At 37.1% G+C, this 26800-nt stretch overlaps 1 protein-coding gene across 4 annotated transcripts in view; it reads right to left on the reverse strand.

The window, feature by feature from the left end:
• LOC131075077 (uncharacterized) overlaps nucleotides 1-26800 on the reverse strand; it is a 171116-nt gene that overhangs the window by 33291 nt on the left and 111025 nt on the right. The window lies entirely within an intron of this gene.

Below are 26800 nucleotides of genomic sequence, written 5' to 3' on the forward strand. Positions count from 1 at the left end.
GTCACAACACTACCCCTAGTATTTCTTACCTACCCTTGTTTCTCATTGAGCCACATGTCATATTTGTGTGCTCATACATCCATATGGCCTTGCCTATATAAGCAGGCCTCTATTCATTGTATTGGTTAATCCAGTTGATCATTTTGCATATTGATGAGAATACAGTTTGTTCTTGTCATTCTATTGTCTCTTTTATGCTTTTCATTGTGCCCTTGATCTTGGCAAAATCCTACAATAATCTCTGTTGAAGCACAATAAGACTCTTGAATGAAGCCTTAACAATTGCAGTAATTCAGCTGATCTTCCACAGCCTCACAATCACAGATCCACAAAAAAATTTCGTTCTCCAATGGCCAAACCTCTAAAACCCTTGTCAAAGAATTCCACAGAGTAAAATAACAAGCAATGTCAAATAATCAATAATAGAGGTTGAATTGTTTGATTTGCCTTTATAAACCCAAAAAGGCATAATTCTCCAAAAAGTGTGATTTCCTCTTGAAGGGAGTTAAATACATTTAAAATGTATTTAATATACTTTATACAACATGTGAATTAATTCCCCACTTGGGCATACCCTTTCGATATTCACTTAATATTATTTAAGTGGCCCACTTTTTAATAAAGTTAATTATATAACTTTATAATAACTCCAAATGGCACGTTTCCCAAGAAAGTATGCCCAAAGTCATTTAAATACATTTAAATGTATTTAATTTACTCTCCATAGTTTAATTTGTTTTTTGGGCATCCAAATTCACTTAAGTGATTTAATAAAAATCACTTTATCATATTTAAGTGGCTTTTAATTTTAATAACGTCACTTTATGACTTTATAACATCCATATAAGTTCATTTAATAACTTAACCACTAAAATATTAATATCTCCCTCAATATTTAGTATTTTGACGTGCCATCTGAAGCTAGAGTCAACATTCAATAACCCCCATGTGTCCAGGTGCCCTGACTAAATATAGCACTACTGCCAGATTGACTTACTATAAATAATAAATCCCTCAACTAAGTCCACACAATGAGTGCAAACGCCCTGGAACTGAACCCAAGACTGAACTGAAGAAGTGGAACTGCCACTGAGACTCTCTATCCAAACATGTTAGCTTACGAGAGTCCAAATAATAGGTTAACCCATCAGCAACTGATACTAACTAGAGTGGGGACATTACATTACCCTCTCAAATGAGGTTCTCTTCTCCCTTTTATATCTCATGTTTGAGGGAGTCACAACTTTTCATTTTATGTCTTTTGACCATTCATTAACTTAATTATATTTAATTATATGCTTTTATATTTTAATTTAATTTTTAATATTTTAATTTTATTATTATTATTCATTATTGCATTCTATTTCAAAATGGGGACATTACAATACCCTTTTGTTTTATGTGTCTTTTCCATTTCCACATTGTGATTCCTAATGTCATAACATTTTCCCATTGATGTAGTGTGTTTTCTTATCATTTTGATTTGAGGTGTTTTGTTTGGATTATTTGTTAGTATAAGCATGTGTCATGTCCCCTCTTTAGCTCTGTCTAGCAGAGACATGTGAGTTAGCCTATTATGGAGTCTTGTAGGTTGGTAATGGTGGATAGAGACTCAGTCAGGATATTCAGTGTTTGGATTTGGTGTTTCTGGCAGTAGTAGACCAGTTTGGAGCAGTTCCTTGATTTTAGGAGGCAGATCCTACATTTTAGGAGGCAGTTCCTACTTTTTAGGAGGTTGTGACAGCGTCCAGGGTTGGGGTTGCATGAGACCATTCCTTGGTTTCAGTTTCAGGAGATTTGGGTGTGTTTCCTAGTTTCTAGGAGCATCCCTAGATTTTAGGGATGAGACTGCCAGTTGATCCATGATTTCCGACATCAGTCACAAACAGGTGACAGGTTCCGTTTCAAACTTTTGGAGTCATTTGAGCCTTCTGCAACTATTTGGGTTATATTTTTAATATATTTAAATATTTCCTAAGTTAGCGTTTAATTAATTAAATAAGGCTATGTTTATAGCCATTTTGGAGTAATAAGGGGTTTTTGGCTTCATCTGGATGCATATGCCCATGTGTTATAACTCGTTGGAAAGGTCTTGAACTTTTCTAAATGTTTCCCATTTGTCAGGGACCCTTTTGATGAACAGAATTCTTTTATATTAAAAAAGTGGCGTTTTTTGTATACTTGGCGACTAAAAATGAGAAATAAGACTTTATAAGCCTAAGCGCACTTTAAATACACTTTTAGGGTTCGAGCTAGAGGGAAGAAGTTATAAGGAGATGGTAACCTAATTATCAAGTATCTTCTACACATTTTACATCTTGGATTTGAGATTTTGGCTCTGGAAGAGCTTTTCAGCATCTGGGACGCCAACCCCAATGCCTTGCCTGTTTGGGACGTGGCCCCCAATACAGTGGTTTGGATTTGCTTGCAGTTATTAGCATCTTGGAGATTGTATGGCACACTTTCTAGAGGTTTCAGTGATTCTAACAGAGTTCAGCGTGGGGTTTGGGGGTTTCTATCTAGTTGGGTGTACTTGGCAACCGTACGACTGTACCTGGCAGCCACTTTCATTCCCACGTGCAGCACTTGGAGGTCTGGAATCTCGTCGCAGCTTCATTCCTGGTTATATTACTCTTTCAGCATCCAGGTTGGGTTCATTCCTGATTGTAATCTTCCTGAAATTATTGGAAATCTTCATCTGGTCAAATATTTGATTTTATATTCAGAAATCTGCCTTGAATCGAATTTGTTTTGGTTGTATACGAACTTCATTTTCAGTACTTTGTTCATGTACTTGTACTTCATTTATTACTTGTTGAAAAATCATCAAAACACAAAAAGAATCCAACCCTTCTGCAACTTCTGTCTATTTCTAAAAGAAAATATTAATAAATGGGAAAAATCAATTTAAAATAATAAAAATTACAGCAGATTAGCAAAAGAGATCCATCAGGGATCTTTCAGTGGTATCAGAGCCTGCATCCTGCCAGCCTGTAGGGTTTATGAGAAATTGTCACATCTGGGTACTGGATAAAAAGTTTTGATAATTCATTTCAGCATCTGGATACTGGATAAAAGGTTTTGATAATTCATATCAGCAACTGGGTAGTTGTCAGCCTACACATTTATGCTTACAGTTGACAACTAGTAAGATAATATGCTGGCCAAAGTCCCAAAATTGTTGAGAACAAACTTTTATTTCGACCTCCGGGATCCGTTGGGATATCGGTTTAGTTACAGGTAAATACCATGGCTAGAACTAAAATTGGGCACTCAAAAGTTTCATCTTCTCCAACACGTAAAAGTAGGATGCCTCCTGCCAAGATATTTAATGATACAGTTATGAGCAGCTATCATCAGTATTGTTCTCTTCCTAAGATGATACGTGAGCTCCTTTCCTTCACACAATTTATGGGTGTACCCGGAGCAGACGAAGATAACTTGGTAGCTACAAGTTCAGATCACTGGCAAAGAAGGAAAGAAGAATCAAGGGTGCAGGAATCAGGAATGGACAGAGAACTTTCATTTAGGGGTAATATACCTCTACATAAGAATGTTTTGGTGCCCTCAAGTTCCGATGAGTGGGACAAAAATTTATGTGATGGTTTTGTTAGACATGTTGATTCAACTCAAGGAGACATTAGGACAGCTTTGGATAATGAATTGTCCTCACCTTCCGTGCAGGGGATTTTCCAAGAGGCAACTGATTTAGAGGTTAGCAATTCTGATTTTTATGACAATAGTGAGGTACCTTTGCATCAGCTTGAGGTATCAATGTCTACACTTGTACAAGACGGTGCCAATGGGCTGTCACATGAAGGTATTCAAAATTCGGGTACCAATGATGCTTGCAATGTTGAGAACTCATATCATCATGATTTTGATTTTATAGATCAGACCTTAGAATCCAGCCCAGTATGTTCTCTTAGTAGCACTGGACCCCAGGATCGTGAGCCAGTGGGTTGTGCGGACACATGGGATGCAAAAGAGAGTGATGACAGTGCATTTTCAGCAGTATCATCATTGACGGATGTGGTGTTCTCAGAGGCACAGAGCAGCAGTACTTTGGATGAGGTTGTATCCATGGCCGAGTGCATACACGATGTTGACTACAGAGAGGTACAGGATAGAGATACAACTTCTTTCCACAATGTAGATTTTGAGTTTGTACAAGTACAAGAGAGCCAACATTCTCGGACTCCTCATCACCTGATCAGACAACTCAAGGTTGATGACAGGCGTATAGACACAGTTATTGAGCATTTCGATGTCGCTTGCTAGTTGTTGGCTACACATAGTTGGAGCACCCTTGTGATTGATGAGCAGAGCAGCAGTGATTTTTCCTTACCAGAGTTTCATGCTCTTTATGGAGCCATTGGGATATTGAAGCATGAGTATTTACAGTTAGTGGCTGACCGAGATTATCTCCTTCAGAGGGATTTTATTAGTTATGGTGCTTTGTTGAGGGAAGAGGAGGAAGTTGATATCCTCTCTCAGAAGCTTGAGGCGACTGTTGTTGCATGGGAGGATACCTAGTTGTCCCTTCAAGAAGCGAACTCCAGATTGGAGGAGCTTTCTGATAGATTGAGAGTGGCACAGACATCATCAGTGATAGATACAGTACAGTGTTCTACTGTGACACTGTGAGATTCACCAGAGAGTTGTGATTTGACTCACGATATTACTCCATCATTGTTTTCACAGGCAACTAACAGTTTCTCAGTTGGTTGGGAGTATGATACTCCTGTTGACTTGTTTCCTTCTCTGGAAAGCAAATCTTCTTTTACACCTCTTACAGCTGATGAGGGAAACCAGTATGTTTCACCGCAGAGCCACAGTGACACCTCTTACAGCTGATGAGGGAAACCAGCATGTTCTACTGTGACACTGCGAGATTCACCAGAGAGTTGTGATTTGACTCACGATATTACTCCATCATTGTTTTCACAGGCGACTAGCAGTTTCTCAGTTGGTTGGGAGTATGATACTCCTGTTGACTTGTTTCCTTCTCTGGAAAGCAAATCTTCTTTTACACCTCTTACAACTGATGAGGGAAACCAGTATGTTTCACCGCAGAGCCACAGTGCTCAGTTGAGGTGTATTATAGATTTTGGATCTCAGACATATGAGTTGTCTTCGGATTCATGGTTTGAGAGCAGTGGGAGTGATGATGAGTTTGATGGACAAGATTATGACACAGAGGCATTGAGTGAGCCTACGAGAGTCCATTTAGATTACCTTGCGAGGAGTGCACTTCATTTCTCTTTTAGTCCGATTGTAGATGATTGGATGGCTCGCAGATGTGAGTTGGTTCGGGACTTATACTATCTGTGTTGTGATAGTGCTCTCCCATCTTCAGAGGATAGAGTTATTGATTGCAGGCACCTGATCCAGCAGTTTGGGATGGATTGTTTGCGGGATCAGCAAACAATCAACCGTTATGATGAGCAGCGACCATCAGAGTTTTTCATCTCCTTGACATAGACACTTCATCCAGGATCATGGGGGAAGGATGATGCATGGATTAGTAGGTGTGTTGTTGTGGATGGTTATCACAGGTGTGAGAGTTTCGCAGTGGCTGTAGAGAGACACGGTATCGAGGATGCCTCTTACTATCATTGTCTCTTCATGACAGATGGATGTGGATTTAGTTTTATTTGGGATCCAGGTGTTGATTCATTTGATACATCTTATAGGGATTATAGTATGTTGCTCCAGATATTAAGATTATATGGCACTTATATCAAAGGAGAGCAGCAGGAGCAGTTTATGTCCTACAGGTGGTTTGTGTGGGATCATGGTATAGACATGTGTAATACCTTTCTTTCGTGGATCCTTCATGGGTTGCTTCACTTCAGATGTATAGATGTAGTCGTGGGTGTATAGTGGTTGTTGACACTTGGACGATATGTTCGGAATTTCATGAGGATGGAGCTGGAGTTTACCCACTATCCATCTCAGTTTATCGAGCAGAGTGGGACGACAGTTGATCCACAGGTTGATTGTCATCAGATAGCTAACGTGGATGAGTTATGTGATGTTACTCCTAGTGAGTACTTTGAGCCAGTTGATGTGGTAGTTTCACCTGATTCTCTAAACAGGGTGATTGTTTCATTGCTGGTTGGTGATTACATATTTTTAGATGTCAGCCTGGACAGTGATGATTTTAGTCAGTATTATATATTGTCTAGTGAGTTGGCATTAGATCTTCCGGCACATCAGCAGCAGTGTGTGGCAATTGTGTGTCACTTGTGTCAGATGGGGTCAGATCACAGAGGGTCTTCCATGGATTGGCATTCATTGGATATTATGACGGATGTTATGCATGTTGGTGATCACCGACACACTAGTGATCTTGGCATTTATGGATATTTGATCTATGGAGATGATTTAGTTTTCCATTGCTCACTTGAGGTATTCAGTGGGAGCTATGCTTCGCTCTGGGACCCAAGCAGTGTTGATTTGACAGCACAGGTGCTTCAGCATTTTGAGGAGCCATTCCAAACCGGGGAATTGCATGTTGTTTATATCAAAGATGAGCAGCAGTTACATGCAATAATTTGTTTACGTCTTATTTGGGATGGTGGAGGATTGGTGTTTCAGTTGCTTGTGGGCAAGCATCTCCGAGAGGGGAGGACTGTCATGTCCCCTCTTTAGCTCTGTCTAAAAGAGACATGTGAGTTAGCCTATTATGGAGTCTTGTAGGATGGCAATGGTGGATAGAGACTCAGTCAGGATATTCAGTGTTTGGATTTGGTGTTTCTGGCAGTAGTAGACCAGTTTGGAGCAATTCCTTGATTTTAGGAGGCAGTTCCTACTTTTTAGGAGGTTGTGACAGCGTCCAGGGTTGGGGTTCCATGAGACCATTCCTTGGTTTCAGTTTCAAGAGATTTGGGTGGTTTCCTAGTTTCTAGGAGCATCCCTAGATTTTAGGGATGAGACTGCCAGTTGATCCATGATTTCCGACATCAGTCACAGACAGGTGTCAGGTTCCATTTCAGACTTTTGGAGTCATTTGAGCCTTCTGCAGCTATTTGGGTTATATTTTTAATATATTTAAATATTTCCTAAGTTAGCGTTTAATTAATTAAATAAGGCTATGTTTATAGCCATTTTGGAGTAATAAGGGGTTTTTGGCTTCATCTGGATGCATATGCCCATGTGTTATAGCTCATTGGAAAGGTCTTGAACTTTTCTAAATGTTTCTCATTTGTTAGGGACCCTTTTGATGAACGGAATTCTTTTATATTAAAAAAGTGGCGTTTTCTCTATACTTGGCGACTAAAAATGAGAACTAAGACTTTATAAGCCTAAGTGCACTTTTCATACACTTTTAGGGTTCGAGCTAGAGGGAAGGAGTTATAAGGAGATGGTAACCTAATTATCAAGTATCTTCTACACATTTTACATCTTGGATTTGAGATTTTGGCTCTAGAAGAGCTTTTCAGCATCTGGGACGCCAACCCCAATGCCTTACCTATTTGGGACGTAGCCCCCAATACAGTGGTTTGGATTTGCTTGCAGTTATTAGCATCTTGGAGATTGTACGGCACACTTTTTGGAGGTTTCAGTGATTCTGTCAGAGTTCAGCGTGGGGTTTGGGGGTTTCTATCCAGTTGGGTGTACTTGGCAAACGTACGATTATACCTGGCAGCCACTTTCCTTCCCACATGCAGCACTTGGAGGGCTGGAATCTCGCCGCAGCTTCATTCCTGGTTATATTACTCTTTCAGCATCCAGGTTGGGTTCATTCCTGATTGTAATCTTCCTGAAATTATTGGAAATCTTCATCTGGTCAAATATTTGATTTTATATTTAGAAATCTGCCTTGAATCAAATTTGTTTTCGCTGTATATGAACTTCATTTTCAATTCTTTGTTCATGTACTTGTACTTCATTTATTACTTGTTGAAAAATCATCAAAACACAAAAAGAATCCAACCCTTCTGCAACTTCTATCTATTTCTGAAAGAAAATATTAATAAACAGTAAAAATCAATTTAAAATAATAAAAATTACAGCAGATTAGCAAAAGAGATCCATCAGGGATCTTTCAGCTTGACTCTATTTCTCAATGAATAGAACATTGATGATTTCAATCCTATGCTTCTGAAGTTCTCCTATAGCCCGTGTTTGTTCCATTTTCCCTAGAAAGAGTCAACTGTTGTTACCCCTATCAAACTTAGCTTACATGTCAGATTTGTGGCCTTAGATCGGGTGTTTCTTATCATGTTATGAATGTTAGTTAAATTCCCTCTCTTGTCAAGTTTTAAAGTTGTTTTGTCCCAATTTAGTTTTTTAACTGACATTCTTGTAGATTATCTTAGGTTGTACCATGCCAAACAAATGACAAAGTAGATCTTGGTGATTGGAGGCTCCAGCATAGGAATAAAGAAAGAAGTCAAATATTTGAGTCCAAAGAGTTAGGCACGGGTTAAGAAACTCCCCAGAAATTTTTGAAATTGCAATTCCAACACAAAACAATACCAGTAAAAAATAACAGCCAAATTTCAAGGTGCCAAAGCCAGTGAAGAAAAGTGTTCAAAAGGTGGAAAAGCAAGTGAGGAATAGTGTTCAAAAGGTGGCAATAACAAACAGAAACTCTGCCAATGCAAAATAATTAAAGTAACAATCAAATTGAACCAATAAAGTGGCTCTGCCATCTAGAAAGCACAACAAAATGTTGGTAAACTGAATCTAAAATCACGCCAAGCGATAAAAGATGGCAAGGACAAAGAAAAAGGGTTTAAGTGAAATAACCATCATAGCACAACTTTCCATTGGCAATGCCACAAGAAAAAGCTGCCTAAGGTGGCAAGAGGGTTGGTAATTTGTGACCCCAACAAAAAGACATGATAACCATTCATTTTAAGCACTAAAAAATGAAATGCCTCAGCCATGGAAAAGTTTTGCCAAGAACAAAAAGTGGCAATTAGTCATTAAAATGCTGTCATCACTTAAGGAGCATGAAATGTTGACTTTGATGCAAGGTTGCACCAAGACAAGGGTACTTGGTGTTGTGACCTTTTTCACACATCGCCCCATTGCTAACGGGGACCCCCTCTTTTCCTACTTTCTGTGTTGTTAAGTTAGGGTTTTGGCTGCTTACTGGGCAATTTTGTGTTTCCTGTGCTCGAGTCTCGGAGTTTTGATCATGCCTAGTGCCGTTTAGGGTATTTGAGGTTATAGGATCAAGTTGCAAACGTTGATATTTTAATGATCCGAAATTTTGTCTGTTAACTTTCTTGAGCGTTAACGTGTTTTTAAACACGCGCGTCGGTGATTTTAAAGTGCCAAGGTATTCTCAGACCTTTTGGAGTTGTTTTCTCGCTCCTAGGTATTATTTAAATTGATTTCGCACTTTATCCTGACAAATTTCCTAGTGTTTTGCTCAATTTTTTGGAAAATTTGCCTAAGTCCAATCTAATTTTGAAGTTTCTAGGCGATCTTGAGTGGTTAAAATGCCAAATTCCTAAGGAAAATCCATAATCCAAGGGTTAGAAGGTCAAATTCCATGCTAGAGATGCTTTTCCCCTCATATTCCAGACTACCCACCCTTTTGCCCCACTCAAAATCCACACTACACATGGGTTTCCCTTGAAATCCATACTGACTATGATTTTCCACCACTGTTTATCCATACCTGGGTCGTTTTTCCCCTAGAAGCATTAAAATTTGACAGTGCCAGGATTTCTCCAGAATGCCTTCGTTTTTCCACCGGGAGTGCGGACTATAGTGCGGATAAAGTTGAGGACGATTCCATGCCTGGGTCAATTTTTCACCGAGCTGTTTTGTGACAAGTTAATGCAGATTTTTGTGCAAACTCTCGGTCCATACCCAAGTCGATTTTCCACTGAGAGCAATTTGATGAGTTTTGAGTTTGGATTTTCATCCAGACTGAGGTCGAAATTCCACCAGGGAGTGTTTTTTGCAAATGAAGTGAATTTGGAGTGTGGATTCCTTGTCCATGCCCCCATCGATTTTCCCCTAGCCTATTTTGTATGCATTTTGATGAGTTTTAGAATGGATTTTTATCCATGCTAACATTGATTTTCCCTTGTGGGGAATTTTTGACGTTTTAAATGACTTTTAATGGGATTTTTTAATCCCTACCCATATCGATTTTCCCCCAAAGGCTCAATTTTGACTTAAAATTGAAATATTTAATAAATGAGCCCCATTTTAATTGTTTTTAAATGGTGATTGACGATTATTTAAAATTTTAAAAACAAAATTAAATAACTTGCAATGAGCATTTAATGTTTTTACCCTTCTAGAAGCAAGTTGGTTTTTACCAAACAAGTATATAAGCAAGTGTTTTATCCCACATTGCTTGTGTGGTGAAAGTGAGAGGCAAAAGCAAGTATAAGAGAGGAGTCTCCAGCAATATTTTATTATTAAATCTGCCAGGTGTCTCCATGAAAGGCGATTTTTCTCTCTTATTGGCGAATTTTGGCGAAGTGTTGAAGTGAAGTGTTGGATTGAGGATTCTTTTCTCCTCCATTTTTTTCCAGCTTGGCAATCCTTTCCATTGGTGCCATTGAAGATTATATCCAGATTTTCGATTTTTCCAAGTTCAACGATTTTGATGGCTTTGGCGATTTTTGCAGAGTTACCCGGGGACGCGTCCCCGACCTGAAAACCCCCATCCTCGTCCCAAGGAAGTTTTGGGGACTTGGGGACGGCCAGGGGACGTTTCCCCCCGTCCCCAAATTGCCCTGTATTTTGAGGGGACGTCCCCTAAACGGGGGGACGCCTGCCCTAGCTCTGGGGGATGTCCGTACGTCCCAGGGATGGCAAGGGACGGCTGGGACGTCCCCAATCCATCCCGGGGATGGCTAGACGTCCCCCATATCTTAAGGCCATTAAAAAATATTAAAAAAATTTAAAAAGTTGTATTTTCAATTTTTTTTTTAAATTTTCTAATATAGGCCCCTTATTAATTCAAATTGTTATTAAAAATTAAAAAACTAAAAGATAACATTAATTAAATTTTAAATTTATTAATTTAATTCATAATTTTGACAATGAAACTATATGGCAGCAGTGTAGCCTTTGGGCATTTTGACACAAAGATTAGAAAATCGCCCAAAAAACGCCAAACTCGGTGAGTCAATAGAAAAATAACACCCAACGCCTTTATTAAAGAATAAGTTTTTTTGGCCTCGCGGGGCGCTGCCCCTCGACCCCGCCCTGTATCGCAGGGCGCTGCCACTTGACCCCGCAAGGGGCGATGCCCCTTGACCCCACCTTGGGGGCGCTACCCCCAAACCCCCGTTGAAAAATATGGGGGGAAACTATGTCAATAGAAGTAGGGAAAATTTAACCTCTTTGTTTTGACATTTTGTACGTTATTTCTTTAATATCTATTATGATATGCATATTGACAATGTGAATGAATTGAAATTCTGATTTATGAATGCATACTTGCATATTGTCTATTGAGCATTAACAATGTTCTATGTTCAGAATTTACATTCTAAAATGTTTTCAACTTTTCATAGTATCATACACATGCTATATCCATGTTTTATTGTTTTCATATGAATACAATGTATGTATGCATGCTTTATCCATGTTTTCATATGAACATTTAGAATTTTGAAATTTTCCTATATATTTTAAATTTTTCCTGTATTTTATATAGCCGTCCCCTTTGCTATCCCCCGCCGTCCCCAAATTTGGCAAAAAAATTTGCCGTCCCGGAAACGCGTCCCGCCGTCCACTGCCGTCCCCGTCCCGGAAACTCGGGGTAACATTGGATTTTTGGTGATCGAGGGCTTTGGCAGTTTTCTCCACCATTATTGTTGGCTGTCCCAGACTTTCATTGCAGCAGATTCGAGCTTGATTGAAGACATTTTGCAGAATTTTCAAAATGGTGCCATAGCTGGAAATTTCGATTTTTTTATTTGGCAAGTGTTTTGTACCATTGTTTGGCGTAATTTCCTTCACACTTGGTGGCTGCCATCATTCCCAACTTGCTGATATGTTGCAAATCTGAGTTTGTCCTCCATCATTGCAGCTTGTTTGACCTCCATAGCTGGCTGGAAAATCAATTTTCAGACTTATACCTTGTTCCCAATTATTTTGTGCCTTGAGAGATTTTATCCAAGGAGCTGATTGGAGGCATTTTCAATCATTTTTCAGAATTGTCTTCCATTGTTGCAGACCTGAAACTCTATTGTAGGGGTGCTGTCCTCATAAAACATTTTTTTCCAGCCACCTACCTACCTTGCAATTTCACTTGGGAAGCATTTTTGCTTCATTCCGGAGTCTATTTCTGAGTATTTTATCATTCCTAAGGGTGCTGGTAAGTCTGAAAACTTCATTTCCAGATTTGTCTTCAGACTTAGTTTTCATTTCCAGCCCCACATACATGCTCAGATTTCCTTGTGTTTGCGTTGGAAGGTTGATTCTCATCAATTTATGCATATCTAGATGATTACAACATGTTTTAAAAGTTGAATTTTCAGGTTGTCTTCAGATTTTGTCGACCTCCATTGTTGACTACAGAAGGTGTCCTCAGACATACTTTGTGTGAAAACACAACCTTTCACACCTTTCCTTAGTCATCGTTGATCCGGTATACTCCTTTGCACTTTAGTTTGCATAATTTCTAAGTATAAGGAGGTATTAATGAATTTTATAGAGGGTTTCCATGCCCTAGCGTTGTCACATTTTGAATCTAATTGTCAAGATCTACTAAGAGTGGATTATTTTCCTGACTTTATATTCTAATTAGATTAAAATCTTTAGAAAGAAAGGAATTTTATTTATTTTCCTAAGTTCTAACTTCAAGCTTCGTACAGGTGTGATGTCAAAGTCTGGATTTAAGGAAAGGAAAGAACTACTGAAGATACTAGAGACTGGATTCTATCTAGAGCTCAAGATTTCATCCAGATGGAAGGAGATCATAGATACAAACATGCATTTCCTAGACATGAACCAGATGCGACAGCGGATGTTCGGAGTCGGAAATCAGATTCCTTCCCCGGCATATGCGAACATTATGAAGAGTGGTATTTTTCATGCTACTGGATTTCCACAATCCATACAATGAGCTTATCCTGGAGTGTGCACGATGTTATGATCCTCTCACGCGAATGATCAAATCTCCTAAGGGCATTGTTATTGCCTACCTTGTTGAGGATGCTATTGCTAAGGTGTTCGGAATTCCACGCGGAACGGATATGAAGGATGCGACCAAGGATGAATATAAAGAGCGGTACACGAAGAAGATGGGTGCCTGCAAGAATATGATAAACAAAGAGTGGATGATTGAGCCTAGGCTTCATCATTCCAAGGCTCCCAAAACACTCATGTGCACAGACTTCAAAGAGGAGTATAGTGACTTGATATTCCTACTCAACAGAGCGATGGGGATGCCGCAGGGAGCAATATTCGATGGATGGATGTTCAGTTTTATCCAGAATTGTCTTAGAGGGACATTGGGAAATTGGTCTAAAAGATTATAAGTGACAATCTGGACTTTCAGCTGAGGAATGTAGAGCGGTCCAGGTCATTCGCCATGACTTCTTACTTGGTATACCTGCTTGCACGGTTCGTTTCATACAAAGGATTGATATGCAAAGGTGAAGTTGGGAATGGGCAAGGACAATTCATGAGTCATGAATGCTACCCCCAGTTGAGCATGTACAGAATTGAAGACTATAAGAGAGTGAATGATGTATTACCTATGTACATTACGCGGATGCTGCAAGGCGGAATCCATAGAAGATTGTCCAAGGAGGCAACAGAGCTGATAGAGAAATATGGATCGTGGTATATCCAGTTTCCCACTTTCACGTACCTTAGGATTCATGGGTTTCAATCCGACCTACAGACTTCCTAGGTATCCAACCGACAAAATGATCTTGTTGGAAGTGGTGAGACAGCTTCTAGAATTTGATGCCATTCAAAGAGAGAAGCATAGGACAGGCATGACATTCCCTATTTCAGTTGGGAAGACGTCAGAGGTTTGCTAGTCTACCTTAGCTACCAACACTGCGAGTGAGGAGCTTGCATTCTATTGATTTGCTACCTTCAAGAAAAGAGAAAGATTTGATCCAGATAAGAAAGTTGGAAAGATCAGGGGAGAAAAGTTCATCCACAAAGTAGACATAGAAGATTATTAGGCCAACCTGATGGACGAGCAAGCAGTGAAGAGACGAATTTGGTCCAGAATCTCAGTGGATTTCATGAAGAAGAGTGGACTTTTCCTCAATCTTGATCAGGTGTTAGATGACAGGGATCATACGCATCCACAGTATGAGAATGAAATGAAGAAAGCAATCTTATTGCCAAATTGGTCAGAGTCAGAAGAGATTGACCTGAATGTATTGATGAGAGAGGTCTTGAGTTTCTCCCGTGCATGGGTAGATATACAGATAAATAAGTTAGTTGAGATGGGTGTTCCCTTCACTTATGAAAAGATGAAGCCGGAAGAGTCTGCTTCCAAAGATGATCAGAGGACTTTCAGTGATGTCAGGATTTATGTAGACGAAGAGAGTCAAGCTCCCAAGAGAAGGAAGAACACGTCAAGAGAAGTCAAGGCCAGAGGGAAGAAGATTGAGGAGTTGAAGAAAAAGAAACAGAAAACTATCATTCCTCCACCTATCACTCCTTCAACACCTCACAGTGTCTCATCAATTAAGGTGATTTAAATAACAAAACAAAACAAGGAAACCCAGCAGTGTTCCAACACAATGATACTACCAGAGAATATTCAGGAGTTACATGCCACAGCGACATCTGCACCTCCAAATGAGAATGATGATCAGTCGGGATCCCCTACTGTCCTTTTAGAAGTTAGTTTGGGAAATGAGATATACGATTTGACCAGGAATAATCCTGATGATGATGATGATGATGATGTTATCTTGGCATTGAGAGGACTTGATCAAGAAATGTGTCTCGCTGATGGTATGGCGATGGCCGCTATTCCTAATTGGCTGATGAGAAGTATGGAGAAAAGTAAGAAAATGATAGAGGTACAGCCTATTGATGACTACCTAGCTAAGAGTGCTAAGGATAAAGAACCCAAGAGAGCAGAGATTTGGTCACATATAGTTAGAGATGAAACAAGAATGCGGATTGCGCAGGTTGTTGTTCCTATTGCAGGCGTGACAGTGGACATTGCTACTCCTATGGATTTCCAGATCACTTCAGTTGCCCTTGGTCGTACATCAAGAGAGCAAGAATTTCAGGAGGTTGGTGAAAACCTCAAGGCAATCGACGCAAGGTTAGACAGAGAGATTGCAGAGAAAGGAAAGGTACAGAGAAGAGAATATCAAACTTAGAGAGTATATTGCAGGGATAAGGCGTGAAAATCCCACCCTTATTTCCCCTATTGCAGTCGACCGTGGAATACATTCACACTATGAGGCAGCGAGAGATACACTCTCGGAGGTGGAAAAGTGGATTGAGAGTACAAGAAAGCAGGCAGATGATTTCCTTAATCAGTTTGTCCATGCATATGATAGGACAACAGGGCTCGTATTCAAAATCCAGTATTTGGAGGGAGTTTGGGAAGAATTCCGGCCTATCCAAGAGAAGACTATTCCATGACTCTAGGCTTTGAAAAAAAATCCTAATTCCACCTTGGTCAGCGAGAACATTGTGCACAGTGGAGACAAATACGATTTCCATGGCCGGTATTGTTCATTGGTGTTAGAAATTAGGATCTAAGGATACTAATCATTATAAACAAGATTATAAAGTAAATGAAATATGAAACATACATGCAAAATGTACACATTACACAAGATATACATGGGGAAAACCCTTTCGAGTAAAAAACCCCATAAAGCATCATTTAATTAAAACACTTACAAATATAGTCTATAATAAAATAGACATGAACCTGGGGACACTCCTCCAATACTTCCACATGGCCAATAATACCTCATATGCATAGTGATACAACTCACCATAAAGCTCCAAATTCACACACCTCTCAAATGAGAGAGAACCTCCTTAAATATAGGAGGAAGGGTGACTTCACTAGTCACACCATTTTAATAACCCCCACTCATAAATAATTAATAATCTAATAGTTATTAGATTATAATTATTTCAAATGGGATATGCTTATAAAGCATATAATATATAAGGTTTTATAACCTTATATTAGAACATTATATATAAATGTTATAAGGATGTGATCCCTAATAACATTATGTTCTAACACTCCCCCTTAATGTTAATAGGGGATCACATGTCAATTTCCATAGAAGAAAAAATGAAGCACCCCAATAACGTAGGTCTTCTTTGACAGTGATAAACAGGGACACAAATATATGCCAACATGAAGATCATGCATTCCGGACTACATGAAAGTCATCTTGTCATAATTTATAATCCCAATGTTTTAAAAATGATGCTGTGAGGCCTTAAAAATTATATTGGAGCCGCGGTCTCCTCAAATTAGCCTCTCCCCAGGTTCATTACATAGTGCCCGTAGATCTTAATACAATGCTTTTACAAGTGGAAGATTTACAAGGAGAAGAATTTACAATATGCCCGTAGGACTTAAAAAAAAACTGCCCGTAGGTCTTACGATAATGTGCCCGTAGGACTTAAAAATAAAAGGATTTAGCCACTAGGTGGTGTCATTGACATGCACACTCCCCCTCAATGGCATCACCTAAGGCCAAGCATTATTTGAATTTGGAGCATATAATGCCTAAAGGTCTTATGCCTATTAGGTCTTAAATCTAGGATTTAGCCACTAGGTGGTGTCATGTACACTCCCCCTTAATGGCATCACCTCAAAGCCAATCACTGCATAGAGGATTTAAAAGTGATGGCTAAAATTATAATATATAGTATGTGCCCATGATCTTCAAAGTGTCTTTATTATAGAATGATTTCACTTGAGTGAGGTGCTCATGATCTTCAAGGTGCCTTTATTATAGAATGCTTTCACTTGAGTGAGGTGCCCATGATCTTCAATATTCATTTTGATCTTTAGAAATGATATTCTCTAGAAAGAGTAAAGTAACTTCAAGTGATATGGTACTTTCATATGTATCCAAATGGAATTCTTCAATAAATCTTCAAGGCCATATTGATTCTTCAAGAGCTACATTCATATTTTGTCCATTTGATTCAAAGACACATAGAAGATAGTCTTCTTAGTCTTCTTATTAAAGTATTGCTCCATCCATGTAATAGCACTTGCACCATATGTTTTGAAGGCATAACCTCGCCATAGAAGAAACAATATAGTTAGTAACTTAGTAATCAACTTCATTTTTGGTGCAAAGACAGAACATAATATTATTTTTTTTTGTCATTCGCCAAAGATCATATAATATTCCTTATAAATATAAAATACAGTCCAATGATTGGTAGAAAGGAGATCAACATATATTTTCATGGGAATAGGAATAATAATTTTTTGTCTTGTTTAAAATACAAAAATAGACATGCTACTACATATAGTAATGATCCATAAAAAAATTAAGCAACGGGTGAGCTATCCTTTCTAGGTTTGCTCCCCAGACAGTTTATAAGGGCGATAGACACCCATTATAAATAGTATGATTGAAAAAAAATGGATCAAATATAGAATAGAATAACAAATCACTTGGATCTCCAAAAAAGGATGCTAATGAGAAATTTTTATATTTACTTATGCATATTTACTAGCTTGTACATATCATAAAAAAATATTTTACCCTACATTTATAGATAGATAGATGATTTCCTGTTTATCATTGTGATAGTTTGATATCAAGAAATTTGCTTATCAAACATACTATAATCAAGAATATTCTTAATGTTAACATAAGTCATATCCTCCATCAAATACCTATAAAAATTAAATTTGGGATAAATCATGATGTTCCTTCCTTTATTCCTACTAGTTCACATGTGACTTTTTGTGATGCACTTAAAGGACTAATATAAATAATAACAGGTACTTTGGGAGGGTCACATGAAAATATAAACTAAGACTAGATGAATCAACTGTATTAAAAATTCATATGGAAGGATCAACACCATTAGTTATGAAGTGCTTGTTTATTTGTTCATGTCTCACTAACAAGTTATTTATAAAAGATAGCATAAAATGACAAAAGAGACATTACTACATCCACTCATACTAAATGACTATCAAAGATATTATAAGGAAGAGTTATAAGGGAATTATGAAATATCAACACTTATAATGGATGATCTAGGAAAGGACAAGTCTACACCATCTCTTATAACATTGTGAAACAAACCCCATTAAGACTATTCTTCATATATATACCTAATCTTCCATGAAATCAAATTATTTATTTTGTGCATATCCAACTATCATTGCAGTCTTAATCTATTTGACTTGAATTCTTTTAAACAGTTCACTTCCCTTGTGCATTTTGAAAAATAAAATAAAATGTAGATTTAATGTTTGCACTAATGAAGCATTTCCATAAAAAGCTTTTACATGTTTATTCATAAAGTACATATGACTCTCTATGACATGTCTAACTTATAGATAAAAAAATTGTGCTTTCACATGGCACATTAAGAGTTACATCTCTTTGCTTCCAAGTGAGTCATTTTTTCCAAAGATATCATATTTTGTCCATCTTGAAGTGTTAAAAGTGTCCATGTAAGGGTTAGAGTCATTTATGTCAAAAATACAAAAATACAAAAATTGTAAAAATTGTAAAGTTGCAACATTACCAAAAAGTGCAACAAAAGTGTAAAAATGAAATCCATTGGTCATGAGGTGGTTAGAGTAGTTATAAAGGAGTTGGAAATGGTTTATAAAACCATGTTTGGTCAAAATCAAGAGGGTAGATCAGTTTGGAGGGGATTTGACAAAGATTATCCATCAAACCCTCAATCTGTCATGAGTTTTTAAGGAATCTGTGGCTATCATAGGTCCATTGAGGATCCCATTTGGTGTAATTTTTATATGTAGAAGTTATTTAATGATAGATTAATGAAATATATTTCAGATGAATCATTTCTTATGCATTTTTGTGGAGTATTTGGCAAGATATGTTTATCTTTACAATAATTGTCAAAACCCTACCAAGAGTTACCCGGTTTTGGGAAAATGATCATAACTTTTGATTTAACCGTTGGATCTGGCTCAAATTTTGAGAGGAATTGTGTAACTTAGTATTATAAATTATGACTGAAGCGATTGTATTTAAGATCAATATTGTAAACGTTATTGATGACTGTTTGTTATAGTTCATGGTGAAAGGCAGATTGATGAAGGCAACAACAGTCCGGTTGCAACATTTGGTGTGGTCACATGAGGAATAGTAATGAAGAAAGGCTATATGTTTTGGAAAGGTCTTTTAATCTTCTTTCCATTTATTTTTGTCTTACTTAATTTGGTTAAGAATTAAATTTTGTGTGGTTATTTTGGTGAAAATAGTTTTTAAAGGATGAAACCCTGAACTAGGGTATTCCATGGCAATAAAGAATTTGTTCTCTCATGTTATGGTGAATATTATGATCTGAAATCTTTAATGAAGGTTTTTAGGGATGTAATATAACCTTTGAAATTGGTTTGGAGTTGAGAAGAATGTTTTATCTTTTTATATGCCTCTTGATTCAAGTTTAAAGTCTACCCTTGAAAGAAGGTTTTATGGTTTGTGATAGATGCTCTGTATCAATGCTTTTTATGATAACTAGTTCAATATTAATTGATCATTGTGGTTGGCCCATAACAATGCACTATCAATATTAAAGAATAGTTACCCTTTCACAAAAGACACATCATTTAGATTTTTTATAGAGTTTTGATCTATTAAAGAGAACACATTTCTTAAAAAAAAGTATAAAATCAATAAGATTGATTGATATGTTTGAAAAAAAAACTATTTGATATATGGTAAATTCAATAATGGTTGTATTTATGTATGTATTTCCAAATGGTGTAATTCATTCGATGAGAATTTTCTTAATTGATTTAATGTCAAAAATCAATCATGTAAATATATTTTAATAAGAGAAGAAATTATGGGATGGATTTTTCTAAGGTTATTAGAATTTTTATCATGGAGATATAGTTAGATACATTATTGAATTGTATATATGCACTTGAGATCCTCTAGTCTTGTTAAAAATAATCATAATTAACTAATATCATTTAAGTACCTAATAAGGTGAAAAAAAAATGCATTCTAATATTTCAAATGAATATGCACCTTTCACAACTCTTTAATAGTATATGTTAAATTAATATGATGATACATGTAATTCAAAAAATAATTCAACATTTCCAAAATTGATGGAGGAAAGTAATAATTTAAATAAAACATTTGTCTAATAGTCTCAAATAAAAAAAAATTCTTGGAAAAAAATATTTACCTCTTGAAGTGCAATCCTAAACATGCTAACCCCCTTTTTTTTTTTGGAAAAAATCTCCTTATAATCATGCCACAGAACTAATACAATATATGATGCATCTAATCCTCAAAAAAAATAGAAATGAACAATTATGTCACTTACTCATATTTGCCACATGGATTCTAGGAATTTTCATAAAGAGATTTTTCATCCAGTTCAACTTATTTTTTTTAATATAACTTGTAAAAATGATTAGTATAGCCTAACCTGCTCTGATACCATGTTAGAAATTAGGATCTAAGGATACTAATCATTATAAACAAGATTATAAAGTAAATGAAATATGAAACATACATGCAAAATGTACACATTACACAAGATATACATGGGAAAACCTTTTCGGGTAAAAAACCCCATAAAGCATCATTTAATTAAAACACTTACAAATATAGTCTATAATAAAATAGACATGAACCTGGGGACACTCCTCCAATACTTCCACATGGCCAATAATACCTCATATGCATAGTGATACAACTCACCATAAAGCTCCAAATTCACACACCTCTCAAATGAGAGAGAACCTCCTTAAATATAGGAGGAAGGGTGACTTCACTAGTCTTAGTGATCTAGTGGTTTACACTTAGTCGAATTAAGAGACAAGATGAGATTTATGTATTTTTGTCAGTTGGACTCTTTGAAGAAGAGTCGGATAGATGACTTGGTCTCTTTGTTGATTCATGTTCATAGTTTGCAAAAACTCATGCCAAATTGGGAGAACACTTTGGACGCTTGCTCGAATTCACTGGACCTAATTGATTTACAGCAGGATACCTTGCCTAGCATTTCCATGGAGGAATTAGATTCAGTATTGGCCAGATTCTTGGAGTATGCTAGGAGAGAGAGAGAGATGCGGGGAGGAATCTTCTAGAAGATTCCCTATTTGATCACTAGGTATCTTTCTATTGGGCCATATGTAGGTGGCGCCATTTTTTATGTAAACCCTAATTAAGGCAATTCTAGGGTTTTGTTGGCATGATCTTGGTCGTTGATCTTGGATCAATCTGGGCCATCCATTTTGTAAGGGACTCTATATATCCTCCTTGTCTCTCATTTGTAACGGAGATTTTTTGTAGAATTGTTGGTATATGCTGCAGCTATTTGAATCATAATCATTGTTCAATTGTTGGTGATTTTGTTCTTCAAGTGTTGTGTTTGCATTCATTGTTCTCAATTCCTCCAAGTTAGATTAGAATTTATTTTTATAGATTGAGTGAAAGATTTGTTGAATATATTTGTGTGGAATCCTTAATCCATACCACTAGCCTCTTGCCGCTGGTAAGTGCGCCTTGTGTGGTCAACTAGAAATTTGAGTAAGCTTAACTTCAACTATTACGCGTCCCTTGACAAGCATCAACTTGGATGGTGTCAGTGTTTGATGGTGATAGCCTAAAAATCTTTAAGTATACCTTAGACGATTGCACTAAGCTTGTGTCAATACCTGTTTGTGAGACCTTGCCTAGTTTGATTCCACTAGATTTGTTCACCATTTCCTACATTCCTAGGCTTAGAATAGATTCCTGAACCCTATTCCTTTTGCCCATTTTTTAGTAAGAATTAAGTCTAGAGCTTCATTGATAAATCCTAAGTTGTCAGTACACCTATTCCGCATCTTCATGATCGAAGAAGATAATCCAAACATTTGCGTAAGTCCCCAAGTGAACACAGCAATTCACATCAACCATTGAGTTACCCACTCGTCAAGACCTGACATGTAGGAACCTTGGAATCATTTTAGTTGATCTCATTCTTAGCATCTGAGGTGATTTTGTTCAAGAGAGGGTAAATTACCTTGGTATTTTATTCTGAAATGTTATGTGCATAAAACACAAATCAACACTTGGAGATGCCGCCAATTTTTTATTAAAAAAATTAATAATTTATAGAAAATCTGAAAATAGGTGTAAATTTGTAAAACTAATTATGAATATAGACGGTGTATAAGGAAATTGAAGTAGGCAATGGCCCAAACCAACAAGTTGAATATTTCAACGCTGCAAATCCTTTTGCTATTATATGTGATTATATATATGATAATGTGAATATAGATTATATATATAAGAATATGAACATAGATATACTCACAAGAATGAAGAAAGAAAATATATATCATAGGAAAATCCCCGACTCTCAAGGATCTAATAGAATTCATCCCCATTGTGCATACCACAGAGTCTACATAAAGGAATTAAAAGAACAACAACAAGAATATAAAAAATATGAATATCTTTTGAGTTTTGCATCGAATTGCAAATAGTTGAATGGCAAATACTTGTCGTCTTGTTAGCTCACGTTGACTCCTGCCTTGTGTTGCCTTATGTTTGCATGAGAGACAACGAGAGTCTTCCGGAGACCACAGTTGAAAATCTCCTGCAATTGGAGACATCTGAGGCAAGGTCTCCGGTACTGGGACACTCTCCGAAACGCCTCCCAGTGGATCGGAGACGGGTCTCCGTGCAGCTATGCTTTGATGCACTATTTGAGTGGTCTAGCCAATAGGAAAAGGCACCAATGGTGGCAGAGACATAAAAAAAACCATGCCATCCATTTAAGTCATTTTTGAAACACCTTAAGGCATACTTCAATCAGCTCCTAGCCACTTAACACTGCCAAACCACATTTTTGTGTTTGCACAACCAATGTCGATTAGCACCAAGTCTAAATTAAAGACATTAATCAAAGAATGTCATGTGTTTTGAGTGGCAGTACCAAGTCAGAACTGCCCCCTTCATACCTTACTCAGCCAACATTCAAATTTCCAATATGCCTAAATGAAAGATTAAAGCAAAAATCATTTGAATTGTGATGCCAATCTGTTCTAATTGCCCCATATTGAGGAGAAAGCAGACTTAACGAAGAAAGAACCTGTTTTAGCTGTTTAAGTGTTTTATTTCCTCTTTGCAATGGATAGAGATAGAGATAATATTGATTAAAAGTGGGATTTTATTGAGATTATTTTATTATTATTTGATCTTTAAAAGTTGCTTTTGATGAGCTGATAAATAAGTTCTTTGAACACATAATTTATAATGTGAGTCTATGCAAGACTTATGCTGTAGAAATTTTTGTTCAAACTTTGAAGTCAATTTATTGTGTTTCGTTGTGAGATTTGATAAGTCAGTAATAAAGAAATTAGTGTTCAACTTTGCTTAGCATTTGTTATCTTTCCTCATATGTAGTTTGATATGCTTTTACAGAAGCTCCCTTCAATCCTGCATTGTGCTTCGTATTGTTAGTAGAATGTTTTTTTGTGTTGAACCAACCCAGTTATTAGTACAAATCCATCAGTCTCTGTTTTAACCAGTGAATAGAATTTGTTTCTAGTTCATATTATTATTCACTTGCATACGAAAAAGTTCTGTTGATGAGATAAAGAACTTTTTTAGTCTTGTGCTTTAACCTCCACGATCAAAATCGCAGGCCTAGTTTGGTTTCCCATATTTTATTTTCATACAAAAACCCCAGATGATAAAATTGTTTAGTGTACATAAGTGGCAAACTTGTCTATTGTTTTGATTTTAGTAAGTTTAAATCAAGAAGCTTCCCCTACAAATTTGAGAGGATTTTCTCACATGCTACTCCAACTTGATTTATCCTCATAAGTAGAAATTAAAATGATAACAATTTTCGACATCCAACTTGGGGCACATGTTGATGAAAGTTTCCATCTCACAATAAATGACCATTGAAGTAGAAACAATATTGAAAGTTTCTATTCAAAATAACTAATTCAGCAAACGTCCACAGATAACCAATGAGTATAGTAGAGAGATGTTTTCCTAAAAGTATAGGTAGTGAAGATCATACATCCCTCTACATACTATTAATATATCAAAGCAGACTAGGACGGCCATGGGACGCAAGCAAATTAACGGACTCCATTGGAAAAATAATAGTGGTCTATTGGGCACATGATCAATGTTACTACTAATAGCTTTGATCATTAGATGAGAATGGCAACAGCATAGGGTATTTTCAAAAGATCACCTTTACCTCATTATGTGTATCATTAAAATTTAAAATATCAGGAGGGCATCCACAAAAACCCATTGAACACAAGTAATGAATGGACTCTAATTCAAGTATAAAAGTGGCAAACAGGGCATATGATCTATAAGTTTGATCATCCTGTAATAAGATGAACCAGAGTAACATAAATTGTGAAAAAATAACAAGAAATTGCAATTTATCACCAATCAAGCTGCGTCCCAATTTTTTATCAAAAAATTCACCTTATTTTTTTCAAAATCTTGCTTCTATTGATTTGTTCTTGACTTTATCCTAAGTTATCGGGTTCGGCCCCCTAGACCCCTGGTACTGGTCCAGTACGGTCCTGGTTCGGGGTTCGGGTCCGGTTCGCCTATGGTTCGGACAGGGTTCGTGGTTCACAGGCCTGGTTCGAACCAAGGCGAACCCAAGAGGACCAAGGGTCAAACCCAAGAGAACCCAAGTCGAACCCAAGGGTATGACAGCCCAAAAATGGATTTTTTTTTTTATGCAAAATTTAATTTTTTTTGAATTCCACCACAATTCTCGTACGGGAGAATGCACCTTGATCAAAATTTTGACTTCTTTGGCCTTGTTCTTGATGTCTTAAAAAAGCAGAAAATTGATGCACGCCATGGAGTTCCGTGTGGGTTTGAAGGTTGTAATTTGGTGTTGGCGACGAGGGCGCTGCCCCTCGACCCCGCCCTGTACCACAATAGGGAGCGCGCCCTGGGCGCTGCTCTGGGACCCCGTGAGGGGCACTGCCCCTCGACCCCGCAAGGGGCTCTGCCCCTTGACCCGGCTGGGGGCACTGCCCCCAGACCCCCGCAAGGGGCGCTGCCCCTTGACCCCATTGGGGGTGTTGCCGCAAACCCCCATTAGAAAATCCATTTGATGATCGAACTTTAAATTGTTGAAAGTTGAAACAATGATACTTGAATATATTTATCATTTTGATATTAAACTTGATGTATATGATTCTATTATGGTATGATCATGATGCTATGATTACAAGTTTATGTTGGTTTTGTTGTTTATATGATGCTATGTGACATGCTAATATTAATTCATGCTTATAGGCTGCATATATATATAATTTACATGTTTTTGTACTAACGAACCCAAACCCCTTTTCAAAATTTTGCCGTACCGGCGTACCGGGTTCTTTGAACGCGAACCGGTGCCCGAACCCGAACCGGTATCTTCGAACCCGAACCGGTGCCCGAACCCGAACTGGTAACTTAGACTTTATCCAATTAGATCTGCACAAGACTCATGATTCCAATTTGATGGCAATTGTTTGCCAGATTTTTTTACTGTTTATGGATTTTTTCTTTTCCAAAACCCTAATATAATTTATTCCCAATAAAATGCAATTCTTCAAAAAAAAAAAATTATCTTTTGGTTTGCCAATATATTCCTAAGAGTGACTTTTGCTACTCCAATGAACACTGCAACAACATACGGTATTTGGTTTGCCAATTTATTCCTAAGAGTGACTTTTGCTACTCCAATGAACACTGCAACAACATACGGTATTTGCCTACACAAGATTTTCCTTTGCTTTTAGCCTGCCATAAATTCATCATACCACCAAACAGAGGCACAAACATTACAATGAGTGGGCTGATTTTACTTCTCTGTACCTTCCACTAAAGAAATCAACAAAATTTGATTCAGATTACTTCTCACTGTCACGTAACCATATCTAAATGATTTGTTTCCAAGGTTTGTGCCAGAAGTGTATTGGATAAAAACTGAAATTTGCTAAAATACCCTAGTTGCAATGTAATTTTCTGCGTACTCAAATGCGGTATTTATGAAACTGCTGGCAGTAAGTAGGAAATTAATGAAGATTCACTAATAGAACCTAATTAAAGCTAAATTCATTTAACTAATATTCAATATTCTCAACAAAATTGAAAAATAATAAGAGACGTGAATTTACTTCTGAGATGACTCAATTTATTGCAATTTCTTTCAACAGCAAACTTATTTAATGCAAACTCATAGAGACTTAATTGACTATCCAAATACAATTTACGAATAATTACAATAATGAGCCCAAAGTTACTACTGTACTTAAGAGAAAATGTCTTATCATAAAGTGTTATACTAATTTTTTATTTTTTGAACAGACGAAAGATTTATCACGCTCTCCATAATTTAGGCAAACGTTCATGTTACAATAGTCATCATTATTCAATGTTTCTGGTTCTGTTACAACAGTCATCGTCATTCAATGTTTCTGGGTCTGTTACAATAAAAAAGTTGAGTTGTCTAATGACTAAAGATCAAAAAGAAATATTTTTTACAATCATGGGACGGATGGGGGAGGAGATGGATTGGAAACAGATAACAAAGCTGATTAAACTAACTGCTGACTTCCTGAGAGGAGCCAAAAGAGAAATCGGACTCATCAAATTTTTTAAGAAATGAAGTAATA

Source organism: Cryptomeria japonica, chromosome 3, assembly GCF_030272615.1.
Source record: "Cryptomeria japonica chromosome 3, Sugi_1.0, whole genome shotgun sequence".
Classification (NCBI taxonomy): Eukaryota; Viridiplantae; Streptophyta; class Pinopsida; order Cupressales; family Cupressaceae; genus Cryptomeria; species Cryptomeria japonica.